This window comes from Tursiops truncatus, chromosome 20 (assembly GCF_011762595.2).
Source record: "Tursiops truncatus isolate mTurTru1 chromosome 20, mTurTru1.mat.Y, whole genome shotgun sequence".
Taxonomy (NCBI): domain Eukaryota; kingdom Metazoa; phylum Chordata; class Mammalia; order Artiodactyla; family Delphinidae; genus Tursiops; species Tursiops truncatus.
In genome coordinates this window covers 25,888,299-25,910,384 of record NC_047053.1, presented here as the reverse complement: position 1 = coordinate 25,910,384, position 22,086 = coordinate 25,888,299, and the positions used below count along the sequence as shown (strand labels likewise).

At 38.6% G+C, this 22,086-nt stretch overlaps 2 long non-coding RNA genes across 2 annotated transcripts; one reads left to right on the top strand and one right to left on the bottom strand.

The window, feature by feature from the left end:
• The first annotated feature begins 7,448 nt into the window (after positions 1-7,448).
• On the top strand, positions 7,449-16,894 carry LOC141277397 (uncharacterized). The gene is made up of 3 exons (XR_012328745.1): positions 7,449-7,572; positions 8,644-8,728; positions 16,282-16,894. It is a non-coding gene; the product is annotated as an uncharacterized lncRNA (long non-coding RNA).
• Positions 10,046-12,219, bottom strand: LOC141277426 (uncharacterized). Its single transcript, XR_012328840.1, has 3 exons — positions 12,173-12,219; positions 11,256-11,311; positions 10,046-10,112 (listed from the first exon to the last, which is right to left on the bottom strand). It is a non-coding gene; the product is annotated as an uncharacterized lncRNA (long non-coding RNA).
• Positions 16,895-22,086: the final 5,192 nt, after the last annotated feature.

Here is a 22,086-nt window from a genome sequence, read left to right as displayed (position 1 = left end):
TACTTTCAAGTCTTACTTTCTCAGTGAACATAAAATTTCTGATGATGAGAAGACAAGGAGAAGGAAGGAGATATCCATGGAGGAAGCTTTAGCTCCTTATTGATGTAAGCACTTCCCAATCTCTATTTTTTAGTTATTTTGGGGAAAAACACTTTAAAGGATGCATCTGGTTGCTTCTCTTTCTTTGAAAATTTAACTTTGGGCATAAGACGTTATGTTAATGGTAAAGACAATGTATTCCATCCAGGATAACAGTGGAAGTCAATGTTAAAATTTATCAGCGAAAGAAAATAAATGTTTTTAGTACGGGGTAAAAAGTCTGACAGGGGATTAGAGCTTCTTAAAGGAGAAATAGTTATGTTTTAACCTTCATTGACCAACTCAGCAACTGACTTTTAAAAACTTTAGTACTTTAATATTGTATCTCCCAAATGCCAATAGTTTTATATCCATTTGAATGCAAACTCCAGGAGGACAGGGGATTTTGCCTGTTTTATTTACTGCTGTCTTTCTAATGCATAGATCATAGTGAACACTCAGTAAACACTGTGAATAAATGAGAGAAACCAATTTGAAACTAATATCTGCTTATGGACAGCCTTACACATGTTTCAGTGTTTCAATAAGGTCTCAGCTGTTCCCATGACATCATCCTTGCCCTCGCCTTCCTTCCACTCAACCTATCATGGAGAGTTTGGGTTTACTGACAACTAGAGGATGGCTCTCTGATCCTAAGCATCCCATTTTTTTTTTCTGCTCTGATTCTAAAGAATCCAATGGAAAAAATCAAAGGATGAGATGAAGCCACAAAAATTCCTAGGAACACTCTAGAATCCACAGAGTAAGAGATTGGGGAAGTCATAGAAAGACAGTTCCCCTTCCAGCCTCTGCTCTTGATCACAGAGAACAGAGTAAAAGGATACATTGCTTCCCTTTGGGACTTAACTTCTGTTACTTCAGTTGATTTTCACTCTCTTTCTCAAAAACTCTGTTATCATAACCGTATTCATAATTAACACCCCCATTGCAATTTCCATTGACAGAGGGTGCCATTGTGCCACTTCCCACAGAAGGGTGATCATGCCTGTGGCTTCTTTTGGACTTGGATCATTGCAAGTTTTTCGGTCACCTTTGTCTAAGGAAGAAGGGGAACAGTCAAGGTACTGATTTTGTCAAGCCCAGTCAAACATCCTGAAATGTTTTCCAACATTGGGAATTTGACAAGACCCCAATCACATTTGGCTCAGGTCCCCCTCTTCCCCTTCATTGCTGAGCCCAAACAGAAGATATAATCCATCTTCTTCAGAGTCATTTCCCCGAAACTCACCCAGATTTTCCTTGGTGAGAGCTATTTGAAGTCTTTGTCTTCATGAGCCTAACACCTTCCTTCTCATGTTTTATTTCTTGGAACTAGGAAGCAGACAGATCTAAAAGGAACAGAACTCAGTTTCAAACACAAGACATAATCTGTAAAATCAGATGCTGGGGGTCGAGAGTCTCACTTCCAGAATTACAGCTGTGACACATCTGAGGGGGAGTTAAGGGTGTCTCTACAACAAATGTGTCCTAAGAAAACCAGAGAACACAACTAACTGAGCACAGAGTCCTCTCCACCCTGTATCCAGCAGCAACTGGGACCCAACACCTCACCACCATTCCCTGGTGGGAAAGTTGGGAAGCAAAGGTTTCACTAACTCCTGCTCTTTGGTGGTTGGTCATATTGTAAACACTGAACTTGGAGCACAAGAAGGTTCACAAGATCCACCTAAGACCTTTTAATAAGCCCCTGGCACTCAAAGTGAGACAAAAATGGGTCAGAGTCCTAACTCCTAACTATTATGGTACTTACTAGTTTTGTGACCTTGGGCAAGTTCATTAATGTCTCTGAACTTGTGTTTTTTCTTTGTAAATAAATATAATAAAACTCTCCTGACATATTTACAGTGAGACTTAGGTAAGATTATAGAGCTTAGCACAGTGCCTGGCATTTGGATAGCACTCAGTTAATGACCGCTATGTGTATCGTTATTGTTATTTTTTATAACAACTTTATAGAGATAATTCACATACCATAAAATTTATGCGCTTAACGTGAACACTTCAGTGGCCTTTGATATATTCACAGAGTTGTTCAACCATTACCACAATCAATTTTAGGGCATTTTATCACCCCAAAGGAAACTCCATAGCCAATAGCAGTCACTCCCCATTACCTCTTAATCCTAGGCGACCACTAATCTAATTTTTGTCTCTATGGATTTGTCTATTCTGGACATTTCATATAAATGGAATGATGTAATATGTGGTCTTTTGTGACTGACTTCTTTCACTTGATATAATATTTTCAAGGTTCAACCATGTTGTAACATATATTAGTACTTCATCTAATTTTATATATATATATATATATATATATATATATATATATATAATATAATTTGAAAAACTTTTCTCCCATTCTATGGGTTGTTTTCACTTTCTTGATGATATCTTTTGAAGCAGAAAGTTAATTTTGATAAAGTCTAATTTACCATTTTTTTGTTGCCTGTGCTTTTGCTGTCATATTTAAAAAATCATTGTGAAAACCAGTGTCATGAAGATGTCCCACCCCACCCCCCATTTTCTTCTAAGTATCTTATGGCTTTAGCACTTATATTTAGGTCTTTGATACATTTTGAGTTAATTTTTGTATGTGATGTGAGGTAGGAGTCCAACTTCCTTCTTTTGTACGTGGATATCCAATTGTCCCACCACTGTTTGTCGAAACGATTATACTTTCCTCATTGGAATTTTTGTCACTCTCTGTGGAAAGTCAATTGATTTTAACTGTGAAAGTTTATTTTTGACTCTCAGTTCTGATCAATTGATCTATGATTATCCTCATGCCAATACTGCACTGTCCTGATTAATGTATATTTGTAGTAAGTTTTGAAATCAGAATCTCTGAATCTTCTGTTTTACACTTTTTCACGAATGTTTTTCTATATACAAGTTCCTGTAATCTGCAAACAGAGATAATTTTACTTCTTTCTTTCCAAGCTGGATGTCTTTTATTTCTTTTTATTGCCTAATTGCCCTGGTCAGAAACTCCAGTGCAATTTTTGATTAAAAATGGTAAGAGCAGACCACCTTGTCTTGTTCTAGGTCTTAGGGGGAAAGAACGTTTCATCATTAAGAATGAGGTTAGCTGTTGGCTGTTCATGGATGGTCTTTAACAGATTGAGGAAGTGCATTTCCATTCCTAGTGTGTTGTGTATTTATCATGAAAGAATTTGATTGTTATTATATAAAAATGCAGGTATTCTATTTTTTCCTTTTTTTCCTCTTCTTCCCCCTTTTTTTCTCTATTTCCCCCCTTTTTGATTTCTTTCCAGAGTCTAGGCAGGGCATCAGGACTACATCAGGAAAGAGGAAGCCATAGGCTGCTGTGCATCCATTCCCTGAAGTGCCCTAGAGGAAGTATCTGCCAACCCCTCCCTCCTGTCTGCACTCCTGACTGAGTGGTGACCTTGTTGTTCTGGCACAAGCTGCATCCCTCCACTTTGACTTTTCTGGCCTACTGTCTCCTGGTCCTGGGTCCTCGGCTTCCTGTCCCTTTTCTTCAAGGTTCTGATCCTGTCTCTACCTCTTTCCAGGTGTCCTAGGCTGCTTTGACAGCTACTGTGTTTGGAAAGTTAAAGGCTGTTTTCCAGGTGGTAGAGTTTCCTTTTCACTCATATGCCCAGTTTGATTCCACCAATATTTTATGAAAACTTTTTAATGCCAGTCATGGTGCTTTTTTTATCCTAGTAATACTCACAATAACCCCACAATGTTGTTTCCAGTTTGGTCCCATTTTTCAGAAGAGAAAACAGAGGCTTCACACGTCTAATTTGTCTGAGGTTACATACATAGTAAGTGGCAGATTTGGTTACAAATCTGTCTGTTTAGGGAAAAAGAGAGGGATATGCGTAAAGTTGAAATTAGAATCTAATATGGAATTCAAGACATCAGTTGCCATGATGCAAGAGCCATGAAGAGCTAGGAAATTCCTATGTCTCATTTCAAATACAAGGTTTCTATTTCTCTGACCTTTGCCAACTTATCCAGCCCTTCTTCCAAAAAACACATACCCACCAACCCAAGTCATACTGAACCATGCTAGGCTATCTCTATTGTTATGCTTTTTTATAGGCTTATATCTCTGCCTGTCTTCTACTCAACTGCCAACTTCTAGATGCCTGGTTAAATCCTATTCCTAGTTCAAACCCAATAAGGAATCACTTCTCCTGGAAAATCTTTCTGACCCACTCCAGACTGTGTTCCATCATAACCCATACCTACCTATGTCATAATGCTCACCACATTTATGTTCTCCTCCTTCTCCCCTACAACCAATCACCAATAAATCATAAGCACCTTGAAGGCAGTGATCATGGTTAGTTCTCCCCTGTCTCCTAGGACTCAGGATAATTCTAACCCAATACTTTTTGAATTACTAATTTAATCTTCGGAATGAGTTCCTCTCTGGTAGGAGATATAAACTACACCTCTACCCAAGTAGATAAAGGGCTGGAACAGTTTCGTGTTTCCTTCCACTGTGAAGAAACTGAATCCTAAAACAAAGGGCTCAAGTTTGTGAAAACTATAAGCTTAAAAGAGTAAAACCTCCTTTCTACTCTACAAAATACAACTCAGAGTCACCAGGTCAAGATGAGGCAGATCTCAGGAAAGATGATGATCCAAAGGAAGGAACCAAGGGTCTCACTTTAAATGCAGGGCAAGAGCACTCAGCCTACTTAGATAGTTCTCAACACCCAGGGATCCAGAGTCAGTGCCAGAGACCACGTTTGGATTGAAAAGTGCAAGCTGTTCATGTCTTCAGCTATTAAACAAAAATGATCATTTTACTTCTGACTCAATGACAGCTTAGTGAAAAGAAGCCAGCTGCAAGAGAGGAGCTTTCTGGACTCTTCATCACAACTCTGAGAACAAAGCTTTAATGTAGTCACATTTTGCTTTCTCCTCAAAGAAAATGCTGGCGGTCAGACCCAGGAAGACAATGCTTAATAGCCCCAAAAGGCCCTTGGTATTAGTCCTCACCAATTTCCCTCCAAGCCCTGGCACATATTGGGCTGAAGGTACAAATGTTACCTTCATTTAAGCATGAATGCTGAACCACCGAGTATTTTTTTTCTGGGCTTTCTGATAACTCTGTCTACAAAAATGTGGTTTTAAGAAAGATTACTCCTGGTCATTTATCTAACAGACCATACTATGATGTGTAAGCTCCATCCTTCTTGAAATTTTCACATTCTATAAGATGGGAAATTTACTCAAGCAGGGGAGTTCATTTGAGGCTGAAAATGTAAAGTGGCCAATTATCTCTCGGCCATTAGTTGCATATGATCTTTACCCCAAGTTTTGGAAATAAAGACAACATTTAGCAAACATTCTGCTTCGAAGCTAATGTTTGGGAAAGAATAACAGCATGTTGGGAAAAAGTTATATGGACTTTAGTGCTATTGCCTATTAACAGGCAGAGTGGTGTGCCAGCTCATGAGAGAAAGCCAGTCTTCTAAGGAATTGATTCCTGGACTTACGGCATCCCTGTTAAAGGTGAGTATGCAGAGAGCACGAGGGTCCATGTCTGTGGGAGCTTACCTAGGAGAGCTATGAACCATAGGTTGTCCTTCCATTCTGGTAATATCCAGACCATTAGCACACTCTGAGTAATGGCATTTGAGGCTTTTCATCTAAGACTATCTAGTTTCCCACACCATTAGTTATATTAATTCTAACACTAGGTAATCTAATATACCCAACACAAGTAACTAATTGAACCTTACTCAAATACCTACCAGGTTAAATGTATTTTGCCAGGCTCTATGGAAGAATAGTGGGATGCTTTAACAGACCAATGATTCCATTTCTATTAAATGTCCATAGATAACAAAATTTAGCTTAGTGGTTTCCTAGAGCAGGGAGAATGGGGGGGCTTGGGGACTGCTGGCTTAAAGACTGTTGGGTTTCTCTGGGGAGTAATAAAATATTCTAAAATTAATTGTGGTGAGGGTTGCACAGCTCTGTGGATACACTAAAAGCTCTTGAACTGTACAATTTAAGTGGGAAAATTGTATGGTATATGAATTATACCTCAGTAAAGCTTCTTTGAAAACCACAAAACCTTGCCCTCACAAAGAGAGGAAACATGTTAATACTTTCAGATGGAAACAGGAAGAACTAAAGTCAGGTACCACACAGCACAGCTTCCTTCTGGCTTTGGGCTTTCCTTTCATCTGGAGCTGTCACCCTCTCTCTTGGCACATGTTTAGGCCTGGGAGGGTGGGATAGATGGACTTACAGGAGCAGGAAGAGAGCTTCTAATAACTGACTAGAAATGAAACCCATGGGAAGATAGAGAAAGGTGTCCAGGGAGCAGAAACACCAGACTTGAACCTCCTGGTGGGGTCCCAAAGTAAGTGCTACCTCCTGGACAGCTGGCTGAAAGTACAGTGTCTTGTTTAAAGGGGGAAAGAAGGGAGGGTGACATTCCTTCAGCTGAGAGGTGTCTCCTCTTACAGTGGCTTCTCTATTTCAAAGAAAATTTCTCCAGAAGACCACCATCCCCACTCCTACTCAGCCTCCCAATCTCTTGGGCAAAGGGCTCTGGAATCAGGGCTGCCCAAAAAATTAATCAACAAGAACTATACTTATCACAATTTATAAGTCTAAATAGTACCCTGTACACAAACAATACAAACCTATATTTCAGGCCCTGCAGGCTGTCATAAAAACTCTTCAGGCAAAAGAAGAAATTTTATTGCATGATTAAGAGATTATTATTTTATTGGAGTGGGTGTATGTTGTTTAAGAAAATCCATCACCATCTTCACCTTCTCCATAACCCCTCTCTGCCATCATTTTTTGTTTTGTCCCTGAATTTCCAGCATTTAGTCAAAAGCAAAATTAACAGGTATACTTAATAGAAATAATTCCAAATAACTTCAAATGTGATAATACTTTAAAATTTTTAAACTGATTGAAATATGATAAATGATAAATTGTTTTCATAAGTAATAGCAAACTGTCAAGCAGTGCTGTGCATAAGCATTTTAAAGAAAAAGTTCATCAAGAGGTTATTCTGCATGAATATGACCCTGAGTTCCAGGTTTGGTGTCGTCTGTACATGTGGACCTCTGCTTCTTCACTCTGGCAATGAGGACCTGCCGCCGTTTTGTGCTATTCTTGTGTCTACAATCTTGTGGTTGGAAGAAAGGCTGAGCTGAGTGCTGAGTTAAGGAGATGGTGGGGCAGGGAACCCAATATTTCCTCTCCTCTTGGAAGTGCCTGCAACTGGGTTATAGTTATACCAGTCTCATACTGGAGTTCTTTGGAATTTGTGGGTCAAACTAATGTGATATGTTGTCACTCTTGCTCCTCTGATTCCTGTTTGCCTGGAAGAACCAAGGAGAAAGAGCTTCCTTTTCCAGTGCCTGCCTCCATCCACCTTCCATGACAAGACAAGCATTGCCTTTGGGAAGCTGCCAAGATTCTGGGGTGGGACCTGAACCCTTGGCCTCCCAGACAAAGGTAATGATGCTACCAGCTGAGTGACACAGACATACTTCCTGAGTCAGTGACTAAACACAGCCAAAGGAATGTGAGGCATTTCTTTCCCTCCCCTTGGCTAGCCTTGGCATGTCTGCTGGTGCAGCCAGAGGTGCCCTCCCCTGGGAGTAGCTGCTGGGCCACTTCCAAGGCTGCAGAGTGCAGAGCTGCTCCTCAGCTTGTTGGTGAGTTTCTTCACCTTTGGTTTTCCTAACTTGAAAATAACTAAAATGAAAGTACATCTTAAAAACCTGTTTTGACCCTTTTTTCCCTTCTCCTTTCTAACAGCTGTCTTATTTTTAATGGGAACCATGAATACATGACATAATAGCCAAATTTACATTTCCCTGGATTTTCAGGCCTTCTGCCCCCTCTGGGATGGATATGACTAAGCTTACACTCTAGAATGGAGATACAGGGCTTCCCTGGTGGCGCAGTGGTTGAGAGTCTGCCTGTTGATGCAGGGGACACGGGTTCGTGCCCCGGTCCGGGAGGATCCCACATGCCATGGAGCGGCTGGGTCCGTGAGCCATGGCCGCTGAGCCTGCGCGTCCAGAGCCTGTGCTCCGCAACGGGAGAGGCCACAACAGTGAGAGGCCCACGTACGGCAGGAAAAAAACAATAGAATGGAGATACAGATATCAAAGATATTAATGAAGAGAAGACAGGAAAAAGTAATAGGTCTGGGTAATCCACACATTAAGTTATCTTCTGATAAGAACTGTTTTTAAGAATATGGGACAACATGGAAAAACACTGACTGTAGTCTATAATCACAGTCATGTAAAAGTGGACAATATATGAGCAAAGACTAACAAGGATCATAAAGAACCAAAGCAGAATGTGAATATTTTCTTTAATTTTTTTCTAATGTTGCTATGGTATTGTTTAACTTACGTCTTTTTTTAATGAAGAGGTAAAGGAAAGTGTGTAACAAATAATGCACTGACACAAAACAGCCTTGCTCCTTTTAGGTTTGCTATATTAATAACTAGATATAACATTAATCTTCAATCTGACTTTCCTTTTCTTTTTCCCTTTCTCCCTTGCCAGGAATGACTCTGTTCTCAATCACTCTGCAAAGAGTTTCCACTGCCTTCACCAGGGGGAGTGACAATCCCCATGGCTGCAGAGACATGTGAGTGATTCTCTTCCAGAAGTGGTGTCATAACGCTACTAACTTAAGGGTCCTTCTCATATCTCAGTGACAGGGTTGTGGATTTTCAAAGGCTTGGCAAGGCACCCACATTTCTACTCCAGTTGACTCACAGTCAGATGGGATAAGATGGTCTTTCTGACAGAGGTAACTGGCCTGGACATCCTGACCTCTACGCCAGGTGAATCTGCATCTCAGTAGATCCATCATCTGCCCCGGAGTCTGTTGGCAGTTTTCCTAAGTCAGTGTTAGAACATGGAGGTAAAGGTTGAGAATTGTGACTTTGATTGGTTGAGTTCTGTTGGCAATGTTGGCAGTCGGACCTATTTTTCAAACGCCTGTCTCCCCCTTCCTCTTGGTTCTCACCCTGAAGATCCAGGGCATGGTTCTGAATCGAATCCAGAATGGACACATTGTATGTTTATGTATAGCTGTTATAACAAGCTATACTGACAAAATGCCTGGGCTCATATCTTGGTGCTATCATTTGTTATCTTGGACTAATGACTTAACATCTCTGAGCATCTTTTCCCTTCTTTGTAACATGAAGGAAGTACTGGTGCCTACTTCACATGGATGTTGTGAGGATGAAATGAAATGATGCTTGTAACGTGTTCCCATAGTGCCCAGAACATGGTGAGAACTCAAAAATGTTAGTAGTGATGTTTGTTATTTTGATCATCAATTTTATTATATTTCCCCTCCATTCTTCACTTTAATCATCACAAAGTGAGCTAGAAGCATTTTGATATGACAACAAGAGCAGGGAACCTGGAATCGGATCCCTTCTGTTCTGGTAGCTGAATGACTTTAAGAAGTACTTAGCACATCTGAATCTACTGCCCCATCTGTAAAACATGGATAGTAATGCTCACCTCATTGGGTCCCTGGGAAGATGCACTGTACCAAGATGCAGAGAAATGCTTGATATATACCAAGTGCTCAGTAAATAATGGTTAAATCAGGACATAGGTTTGGGCCACCCACACAGCTTGTCTCTTTTTAGCTCAGATTTGCAGCTAAAGGAGAAATCACCCCACTGTCCACTATGCTGCTTCCAGCAAAGAGCAGCAGGACAGGGAGCCAAAGCAGGAGCCAGCTTTTGGCAGGTGCGGAACAAGAACTGTGATCACAAGGCCACCATGCAGAACTTCCCAAAGAATGTGCAAATTATGCTATTCAAGCTGGAGTATCACCCAAGTATATTTTAGAACTGCAGTGGCCACATCCCAGCTTGATTGGGGCAGTGAAGTTGTCCAGACAAGGATTTTTATTATTTTATTTAAAAGTGTGAATCATCAGACAAGCAACATTCTCCATCCAGGTGCTGTATTCAGATTGCACTTAACATCTACTTCCTTGACACCTAAGCAAGGCAAAACCATTTAGGAAAAATTGTTCTGGGCCTGGGGAGATATCAGGGGTTAACATCTCAGTGTTTTAATCAAGGAGACCCTGGGATTATCACTTAAACACTCTAGGACTCAGTTTCCTCGTGCATAAAATAGGAAGATAATAGGAAATACTACATAGGTTGTTGTTATCATGACCAAATGAGATGTGTGAAAAGTGCTTGAGGAGAGCATGGCACATGTAATGAAATGTGTTTTGCTATAATGAAAATGATTATTGTACTAAGGCCTTTGGGGCTTTCAAAAGACATCACATTCTTACCTCTACTTTAATAATTTTATATTCGTTTTGGAGAAAAGACTTTGTACATAACAAATGAAATGAAGATACAGAGCCTTTTAAAATACATGACAACTGAGCAAGTTTCCTATAGTCTGCATGGCTGGGAATAATTCTCTGCAGAAGAAAATAATTAGAACCAACCTTTGCAGGAAATTTAAAAACTGTAGTAAAGCATAGGAGGGAAAGAAAGGTGAATAACTTGGTAAAAATGTCCAGGCTGCCCTGATGAATTCTGGCCAATTTTTTGCAACTACACACACACACACACACACACACACACACACACACACACACACACACACACCCCCAAGATTTTCAGTGTTTGCTTAAACCACCTGGTTTCCTCTGCTTCATGAATCAGAACTTGTTTTCATTCTCCTGACCTCTTGGCCACCAGTTCTCCTGGCATATCTATCATTTTGTCCTAGTTGCCCCATCAGATCAACACATAGTTCCGTCTTTAAGTTTTTGATCCCAGTTTCCCTCCAGAGTATAGTTTCCTTTAGTTGGCTCTGGGGGAAGCAACCCAGAAGTTTGATCCAGGCCAGTAGAACACTTTTTCAACATCACATCCACAGGGAGCCCCTACAAGTCTCATGAGCAAGATGGGGGTAAGCTGTCCTAGGCCCTCTCATGTTTTAAGGACAATGAATAAGTCTAATTCACTCCTGTGATCAAGACAGTAGCGGTAATAAAAGCTCATTAAAGGGGGCTCCAATAAAGATGGCAGAAAAGGAGGATGTGAAGCTCACCTCCTTCCACAAATATGTCACAAATATATCTACATGTAGAACAATTCTCACAGAATACTTACTGAACGTTGGCAGAATATCTCAGACACCCAAATTTGCAGGTAAGATCTCCACATAACTGGGTAGGACAAAAGAAAAAAGGCAGGGGGAATTGGGATGGAACCTGTGACTCTGGGAGGGAGCTGTGAAAGAGAAAATACTCCTGCACCCTGGGAAGCCCCCTCACCAGCTGGGAGATCAGCCAAGATGGAAAGAGAGCTTCAGAGGCTTGGAGAAGAGTGCAGCAGATGTTTTGTGGCAGGCAGAACAGAGAGGGGCCTGCACAGACTGTCCGTGCCACAGCCCAGCACTCCTCAGCCTGAGATGAATGTCTGCTGGTGCACATGGAGGCTGAGTGCTGAAACTCAGGCTCTGGAGGACCGATCTGGAGAGAGGACTGGGGTTGGCCGTGAGGAGACAGCTTGAAGGGGCTGGAGTGTGGTGCGACTGCAGCTGGGTGGTGGGTAGGGGTGGGGGATGGGAAGCAGAAGTAGCCTGGGCCTGCCAGAGAAGTAAAGTGCCATCATTACAGAGGGTGTGAACAGAGGGGCGGGGCCTGCCATAGCAGCCTCTTTCTCAGTGTGCTCTCAGCTGGCCCAGCATGACATCACAATATCTGGGAGTGCACAAGAACCAGCACGCTGCTCACACGCTGAGGTGGGGCTGAAAATAGAGCTGATCCCCAGGGGCCATGCCACTTCGGAAACAGGAATGAAATCTGAGCCCTTTCCCCATGGCTGTGCAATCTGCTGCTGACTTTGTAAACTCAGTGCCTGTGGGACATCAGAGTGGACTGCAAGTGCTCCCATGGCTGGGATGGGTCCAGCCTTAGCAGCCGTGGGCTGTGTGGGCATGCACATATGGAGGATGGGACAGAGTCTGGGCTCTTTCCATAGTTCCCACAGCAGGTGAAGGTCCATGACTATTGTGGTCCTGGTACCTGACTTCAGTGGATCTGCGCTGGCTGATCTGTGCTGGTGGCTTTGTGAGCACAGCACCTGAGTGACACCAGAGCTGTTTGCCTGCATTCCCACAGTTAAGGCAGGGCCGACTGTGAAGCCAACAATAGTGTACTTTGTGAGCCCCCACAATGAGCGACAGGTCACACCACAGAGTTCACTCTCCTGTAGACAACTCTGGCAGAGGAATATTCAGTGGCTCCTCTCCCAGTGAGAGTGCTCCAATACAACCTAACTCACAACGCAGCTCAGAAACAGATCTGGGGGCTTCTACTCCAACAGCTGAGGAGCAGATCCTGCCCCAGACAGGGCTGTGGCAACCACAGAGCAAAGAGGAGACCTGGCTCAATATCCAGTGCAGTCTTTGGTCACCACAGCACCAGTCACATACCCATCAAAGGAATAATGACCAGAATAATGAGGAAAGATGTGGCAGGCATCCATACTGAAATCAGTCCTTGCACCAAAAATATTATACTCACACAGGCTAGACAGGGATGTCCCCACATAAAAATAGCCCTCCAAGTCCACAGTAGACAACTGTTTCTCCTAAACACATAAAGTAAGAGAAATATAAGTAAAATGAAGAAGCAGAGTAACCACTCCCAATTAAAAGATCAATAGAATTCCCCTGAAAGAACAAACAATGAAACAGACCTCTTCAGTCTAATAGACACTGAGTTCATAAAGGAAGTAATGTAAATACTGAAGGAATTAAGAAAGGCTATTGATAGAAATGCAAATTACTATAAAAAGTAACTAGAAACTATAAAGTGGAGCCAATTAAAATTAGAAAACTCACTTGCCAGTATGAAAACTGAGCTGAAGCCAATAACTAGCAAATTGAATAATGCAGAAGAATGAATAAGGGATCTAGAAGTTAGAATAATGGACATCACCCGATCAGAACAGCAGACAGAAGACCAAATGGAAAGAAAATGAAAACAATGTAAGAAGCCTATGGGATAATATTAAGTGTGCCAATCTATACATAATAGAGATCCCAGAAGGAGAAGAAAGAGAAAAGGGGATAGAAAGTGTAATTGAAAAAATTATGGTTGAAAATTTACCAAACCTGAAAAAGGAAATAGACATCCAGGTATAGGATTCTCAGAGAGTCCCAAACAAGAACCCAACCAGACCTACACCAAGACATATTATAATTAAAAGTCAAAAGTTAAGATAAAGAGAGGATTCTAAAGGCAGCAAGAGAAAAAAAAGGGGGTTAATTACAAGGGAACGCCCATAAGGCTCTCAGCTAATTTCTCTACAGAAACGTTGCAGGCCAGAAGGGAGTGGCAAGATATATTCAAATGCTTGAAAGGGAAAAACCTGCAAGCTAGGATACTTTACCTAGCAAGATTATCATTTAGATTAAAAAGAGAGATAAAGAATTTTTCAGACAAGCAAAAATTAAAAGAATACAGCAATACTAAATCTATCCTAAAAGAAAATTAAAGGGTCTTCTCTAAGTAGAAAAGAAATAAGAATCTATAGGAAAGAGAAAATCAAAATTGGAAATTAAATCATTTAGATATGCCAGTACACAGATTTTTTAAAAATAAAAAAATTCCATGAAAGCAGTGATAACCACATGAATAGCAAAGTGATAAACATGAAGATGTAAAAGAGGACATCAAAATCATAAAGTATGGGGGAGGAGAGTAAGAAAATGTAGATTTTTTTTTTTTTTTTTTTTTAGAATGTGTTTGAACCTATATGACCACCAGTCAAAAACAAGTAGATGTAGTAAGGAGTTAATATACTGGAAAAAGTGTAACTACAAATCAAAAACATACAATAGATTCACAAAAAACAAAAAAAAGAGAACACAGCATAATACAAAAGAAAACCACAAAAGGAAAAAGAAAAAGAAAGTAACAAAGAAGAAATACAAAATCAATTGGAAAGCAAGCTTTAAAATGGCAATAAATACATATCTGTCAATAATTACTTTAAACGTCAGTGGATTAAATGCTCCAATGAAAAGACATAGAGTGACAGATTGGATAATAAACCAAGAGCCTACAATATTCCTTCTACAAGAGACTCACGTTAGGGTGAAGGACATCCATAGATTGAAAGGGAATGGAAAAAGATATTTCATGCAAATGCAAATGACAAGAAAGTGAGGGTAGCAATACTCATATCAAACAAAATAAACTTTAAAACAAAGTCCATAAAGAAAGATAAAGAAGAGCACTATATAATGAGAAAAGGATCAATACAAGAAGAGGATATTACACTTGTTAACATATATGCACCCAATATAGGAGCACCCAAATACATAAAACAAATACTAAGAGACTTAAAGGAGACATTGGTGGGAATACAATAATAGTAAGAGAATTTAACACCACACTGACATCAACAGGCAGGTCTTCCAGAAAGAAAATCAATAAGGCAAAAGAGATCCTAAATGAAGCAATAGAACAGTTAGGTTTAGTTGATATTTTCAGGATAGTATATCCAAAAAATACAAAAAAAACAAGAAAAAACAGAATACACATTCTTTTGAAGTACACATGGAACATTCTCTAAGATTGACCACATACTAGGATATAAAACAAGCCTCAACAAATTTAAGAATATAAAAATTATTTTAAGCATCTTTTCTGACCACAAGGACATGAAACTAGAAATCAACAACTGAAAGAGAAATGAGAAAAAAATGATTACATGGAGACTAAACAACATCCTGCTAAAATACCAATGGGTCAGTGATGAAATCAGAGAGGAAATTAAGAAAATACTTTGAAACAAATGATAATGAAAACATACAAAATCTATGGGATGCAAAAAAGCAGTTCTTAGAGGGAAGTTCATGGAGACACAGGCCTTCCTCAAAAGTCAAGAAAAATCTCAAATAAAGAACCTAACCTAACACCTAAAAGAATTAGAAAAAAAATGACAAACAAAACCTAAAGTCAGCAGAAGGAAAGAAATAATAAGGATTAGAGAGGAAATTAATAAAATAGAGATTTTAAAACAATAGAAAAATTAATAAAACCAAGAGATTGTTCTTTGAAGGGGTAAAAAAATTGACAAAGATCTGACCAGGCTCACCAGGAAGAAGAGAGAGAGGACCCAAATAAACAAAATAAGAAACAAGAGAAGAGAAATAATAACCAATACTGCAGAAAGATAAAAACCATAAAACAATACTATGAACAATTATATGCCAACAAATTGGACAACCTAGAAGAAATGGACAAGTTTCTAGAAGCATACACCCCACCAAAACTGAATCAAGCATAAAGAGATAATTTGAATAGACAGATCACTAGAAGTGAAATAGGATCTGTAATAAAAAATAATAATAATAATCCCTACAAATGAAAGTCCAGGACTAGATGGCTTCACTTGGGAATTCTACCAAACATACAAAGAAGAACTTATACCAATTCTTCTCAAACTCTTTCAAAAGATTGAAGATGAGGGAACACTCCCAAAGACATTCTATGAAGCCACTATCACCCTGATACAAAAACCAGACAAAGACACTATCATAAAAGAAAATGACAGGCCAATATCTTTGATGAATATAGATGCAGAAATTCTCAACAAAATATTAGGAAACTGAATCAAACAATACATTAAAAAGTTCATACACCACGACCAAGCTGGATTGGATCAAGTGTCGCAAGAATGGTCCAACATATCCAAGTCAATCAATGTGATACACCACATCAACAAAAGAAAAAACAAAACTGACATGATCATGTCTAAGTTGTAGTTCTCCACCTCGTAAGGTTGTTGGAAGGATTAAATAATGTAGTATATGTCAAGAAACTATCACAAAACCTAGAACCCAGGAAGCATTATCAGGATCATCATTATAAATCCATTACTCTCACCAACAATGTATGTATCATTATCACTAATATCTACTTTATTTACTATTAGCATTTTAAGAGTTTGCAACAAGATAATGCATATGAGAATGATTCTTGCCAAAAAAATAGTTATAAATAGCTTAAAATGTTGACATTTATTTTACTCTGAGTTGAAAAATATATTTTTAAATGGAATAAATTGAATTTAAGGTAATTGTGCATTTCACAAATTTCTTGAAAATCATCTCTTCCAGGGTCTTAACTCCTGAGAATGCTGAAAGATGATTTCAAGTGAAAAAACAAAGACATTTCACCAATCTCTCCAGGCCATAATATTTGTCTTTATAAAGTTCAGCTGTATACTTATTGCTCAGTTAATCACTGGCTTCATGCAGAAGCTTAGTTCAATCTCCTACAGTGCATTTTATCAACATGGATGGGGTAGCAGGAGGAGATTTACTATCTTATACAAGACAGGGTTTTCTTAAACTTACAAATAGGGATAAAAGTCATAAGTATCCAAGGATTTTCTTTGTGTCCAGAGGAGATGGGAAGGAAAAGAAGAGAGTCCATCTTCAACCAAAATTGTAGATACAGTTCTGATACTTATGTCAGTCCTTCCAGGCTCCAAGTGAGAAAAGAATAGAAAGACTAGGACACCCCAGATTGCTGATGACTAGTTTCTTCCAGTAGAAATCTCTGAGTTGTATTAGTTCTATGAACATGTGAAAGCTCAGCCCTTCATGAACACAGCTACTGTAAACCTAGTGGTTTCCAAGTAACAGTCATGGTGTTGATGATACTGATGATTAAAAAAATCACCATAACCCATCAGCATGATTTTATTGCCCTAAAGCTTTGACGATTGTTCACAGCTCATTGTTGTAGACTCCATTATGGCCTAACTCCAACATCAAAGGGAATTTCTGGAAAAGAATGAAAGACTACCATCATCAAAATCACTCTCCCCCTCATGGCTGTTCTTCACATGTTCTGATATATCTTGTTTTCCTATACATGTATATAAATTTAATTTTAAACACAGGGAAAACTGTACCAAATGCCTCCTGAGTCATTAACAGAGTAACATTCATCCCTGACCTGTGTGGAACGTAAGAATATATGTTCTGCAAATGTCACTACTTCTGGGACTCAACTTGGGAATCCCTGTCTCTTCCACAAACCTATTTTTTTATGATGAAGATGAAAATATTTTCATGTTCCTTAAAATATACAAAATGGAAGGGACTATTCATATTATTTATATAAATATATATATTTATATTATTTATATTATTTCTACAAACAAAAACGTTGTAGCGGAATATTAACACTGCCATCCAAAACTTAGAGTATTGGGACTTCCCTGGAGGGCCAGTGGTTAAGACTTCGCCTTCGAATGCAGGCAATGCGGGTTCGATCCCTGGTCAGGGTACTAAGATCCTGCATACCTCATGGTCAAAAAACCAAAACATAAAACAGTAGCAATATTGTAACAAATTCAGTAAAGACTTTTAAAACGGTCCACATCAAAAAAAAATCTTTAAAAAAAAAGTGTGAAAGAAGCTGCTCTAGAGAATTTGCCCACCCATCAAAAAACAAACAAAAAAATAAACCTCAGAGTATCTTCACAGGTTCCTGTCCATCCTCAGGCTTAGGTAGGAGCCTTGCTTTCTTATTCCCCACTGCCCTCAGTAGGTGTACAGTGATCCTCCTGACACATGAGAGAATTTTCAAGTACTAAAGGGAGTTATCTCCATAGGGTTGGGTGTTGCTTCCTACCTTATTGCAGAACAGAATAATAGATCGGGGTCCACTGTGAGCACAGGTAGAATGATGTTTCCAATTACACAATGACTGAATAAAATAGTGGCTGAATTCCAGTAATGGAGTCAGGTTCCCCAGTGGGTTGTGTCTCCAATAGGCAATCTACCTTGGCAAACAATCATGTGACTGAGAGGATGGAGTTCTTTTCCTGATCCTGTGTAGTCCCTGGGCATCAGACAGTATTCCTCAGGTAGTGGTATAGTGGTATCTATAAAATAGCTTCCCTCAAAAAAGTCCTGATTTGTAACACTTGCCAATTTCTGTGGTGTGAATAATCCTACCACAGGTGATTTTAACCTACTAATGTGATGTTACTGAACTTAGAGTTGGGAAAAGATGCACACAAAAGGCTCTTGGGAGCCAGAATGAACCAGTAGCTCCAGCATAATCCTGTGATAATATCCTTCTCCTGGTGTGCTACGTCTGCACTCGCCTTAGGGGGTCCCCTCTCAGGTATGGCATCCAGGTATCCAGATGTTTGAGTTCCAGTCCCTTATTTCTCCTTTCTCACTTGGCTTTCTGAATGCAAAATCTCTCTTTGTGCTTCTATTTTCTAATAATAGGACTCAGTGGTCCATTTTAAAGTAGTTAGTGGCACTTTGAAAAAGAATCCAAGCACTTGGTTTCTTATTTATCCTTCTAGAATGAAAAGGAGAACCCCTTGCCTAGAAACACTGTAGCCTGCTTGCCTTTATTTAGAGGAGAATAAAAATGTTTTCATTCTTCCAGATGTATTACTCTCCAATAAGACCAAAGAGATTTCTGTAAAATCACCGAGAGAGAATGAAACAACAAATGCACCTGGACTTATGCTGTCTCAAAAACAAAATCAAACACAGTCAAATCTGGTACCAAAAGAACACAAATTTCCTGATTGTAGAGCGCAGACCTATATTATTCTTGAACATGTCTGCTTGTTTTTTTTTTTTTTGTGGTACGCGGGCCTCTCACTGTTGTGGCCTCTCCCGTTGCGGAGCACAGGCTCCGGACGCGCAGGCTCAGTGGCCATGGCTCACGGGCCCAGCCGCTCCGCGGCATGTGGGATCCTCCCAGACCGGGGCACGAACCTGCGTCCCCTGCATCGGCAGGCGGACTCTCAACCACTGCGCCACCAGGGAGGCCCTGTCTGCTTGTTTTACACGTCCTGAAAGAGGTATATTAAAGTTTCCCACTATGATGCTAGGTCTCCTTCTATTTCTGTCAATTTTTTCATTATAAATTTTGAAGTGATATTACTGGGTGCATGAAAATTTATGATTGTGCTATCTTTCTGGTGAATTGACCCCTTTATCACTACGAAATGTTTTTTAAAAATCAAAATTAGCGATTTTGCCTTAAGGTCTATTTTGTATGATATTCCTTGCCATCTCTCTTTATCTAGGTTTTTACTTTCAACCTTTCTATATTTAAACTGTGTTTCTTGTAAGCAGCATATTGTTAGTTTTTATTTTTCTACTCTGAAAATCTTTATGTATTAGTTTGAATATTTAATCCATGTATATTTCAAGTGATTATACACATATCTGTGATTAATTATCTATGTATTTTTTCATTTCACTCATTATTATTCCAATTCTACCATCTATTATCTTATCGATTATACGTTCTTTAAGAAATTCTTTAATGTGTTTCCTTTATAATAAAACATGAATACCTGATTTATTAGTCTAATATAAATATAACATTTTATCACTTTAATACAATGCAAAAAAATTAAAACAGTTTACCTCCTGCTCTCTTTTGTGCTAGTTTTATAATTTATTTTAATTATACATATATTTTAAATCCCATGTGGCATTGTTATTATTGTTTTATCCAGTCAACATTCACTGAGATTTAAACACAAATTTAATCTTTCTGTTGCTGTTCATTCTTTTCTGCATTTTCCTTTGTTAATCTGCAATCATTTTACCTCTATGCAAATTTATCCTTTTAATATTCTATCTACTATGAGTTTGATGAACTCCCTAGGATTGTGCTTTTGAAAATGCTTTTAATATAACAAATTTATGAAGAATATTTTTCAGTGTACAAAGTTCTAGATTGGCAGGTTTTTATTTTTATTCTTATAATATTTTGAAAATGACTATCAGTTATCTCTGGCTTCCATAATTTCAGTTAAGTATTTCTTTTTTCCCTTTGACAGCTTTTAATACTTTATTTTATTTCATCAGTTAATACTGTGATGAATTAAAATGTGGTTTTATTTGTATTATTTTCCTGTATGTAACACTTTTCGAATCTATAGCTTGATGTCCTTCAGCAATTTTAAAAGATTTTCCACCACTATCTCTTTAACTATTGCCTCTGCCTTACCATCTCTTTCCATCCTTATTGTATCACACTTACATGTATTTTAGATGTTTTCTTCTTGTTCCATATCTTTCTTAGACTATTCAATATTTCCCATTCTTCTGTTATCTCAGTGATTCTGTATATTTTCACATTCTTTAATTCTCCTCTTACTTGTGTGTAATCTGCTGTTATGTTCCTATATTGAGTCCTTAATCTCAGTTTTATTTTTTAATTTCCATGATTTTATTTGATTTTTAAAAATATATTCTAGTTCTCAGCTAAAATTTTTCATCTCATCTAATATTTTGAACATACAAACCCCCATTAAAAAAAAGTCTGTCTTATAAATAGAAGATCTGAATATCATACAGACCTTCTACTCTTATCTGATTTTATTCTTCTTTTTCAGTCATTAGGTCTTATATCCTTGCATAGCTGGTAAATTATTTTGAAAGGTATTTTGTCAGAAAAAGATGTAGTGATAATATGAGTTTCTGGATGATATGATTTTACTCCAGAGAGGATAAAATTTTGCTTCTATCTATAGTAGAGGTAGGTCACAATACAATTCTGAACTGATCTATTTTAAAGCTGGAATTTGTGAAGGATGATCTAGTTCCAGATTTATTTTACTGTTTGTAGATAACTCTTCAAGTGTCCTAAAAGAGTCAGGAGTAGCGTGAGCCAAATGAGGCAAGTAAAGCCCAGGATTTAATAAGTGGGTGCCTCCTAAAATTTTGCACAATACACACCAAATTTGCTTCATCTTAGTCCTGGCTTTGGTACGAACTGAAAATCTGTGGTATTTACCAAGCATTTTTTCCTTGACATGTTCTAAATTCCAGATTTATCTTCTCAGATGCCTTAAGACTTCCTAAGCTCTGCTTAGCTTCTCAAATTCTTTGCCTTGACTTATAAATAAGCAAAAACCTCAAGAGGAAATATAAAGTTTTTTTATTTTTATTTTTTTTCCTGTTGCTGTGCCATGGGCATGCGGAATCTTAGTTCCCCAATCAGGGATGGAACCCATGCCCCCTGCAGTGGAAGCCGGGAGTCTTAACTACTGGAACACCAGGGAATATGCAAACCTTTAATATCAGGTTCATCTACTTATACTTCTCCCTGGATTTTTCCCCTCTAAGTCACCACTTTCTCTGTAGTTCTCCCATGCTTTCAAGCAGATTTTTAAAAATTTAATCTACCTTTTCCAGTTATTCCCTGAAGAATGGCTGGTGGAAACAAGCTAGTCTATCATGGCCAGAAATGGAAATCCTTTCTGTTTTTCTATATGTGTGTGATAATGACAGGTTGAGAGACAATTTCACATTTTTCTCAAATTGTAAATATTCTTGTGGATGTTTTAAATCATCCACATGGATCTTCATTTTCTTCTGACCATTATTTAAATGTTGGTGTTCCTCAGTTTTTCTCCTTGAGTGGTACTATACATACAAGGCATGAAATGCTGCCCATATTCTGATGAATCTTAAGTTTATAAACCCATCCCAGAACATTCATCAGGGCTTCAACCCCAGACTTCAAATACTTCATGGAATACCTCTCTCTGGATATCTTCTGTGCTCCTAGAACTCAATATGGCCAATAATGAAATCATCATCTTCCTTTCTACCTCCTTATTCTCTCAACATATCTTTCTTCTTCTATTTCCTGTCTTAATTAATGATGGTTGCTTCCCCAGGATCTTATCTTAAACTACAAACTTTATAAAGTAATTCTCTACTCTTTTATATTAAACCTCACATGTTTCATCAAGTCCTCTATATGCAGGAGTATATATGATATACGATATAATAGCATTTTTAACATATTTGGTATATATAGTATAAAATATTTAAATATGATCCCCTCACCTACCACGTACACACTGAGATTGCCCTAAGTTAGGATTTTGATTTCCACCTAGATTTTCCCAACAT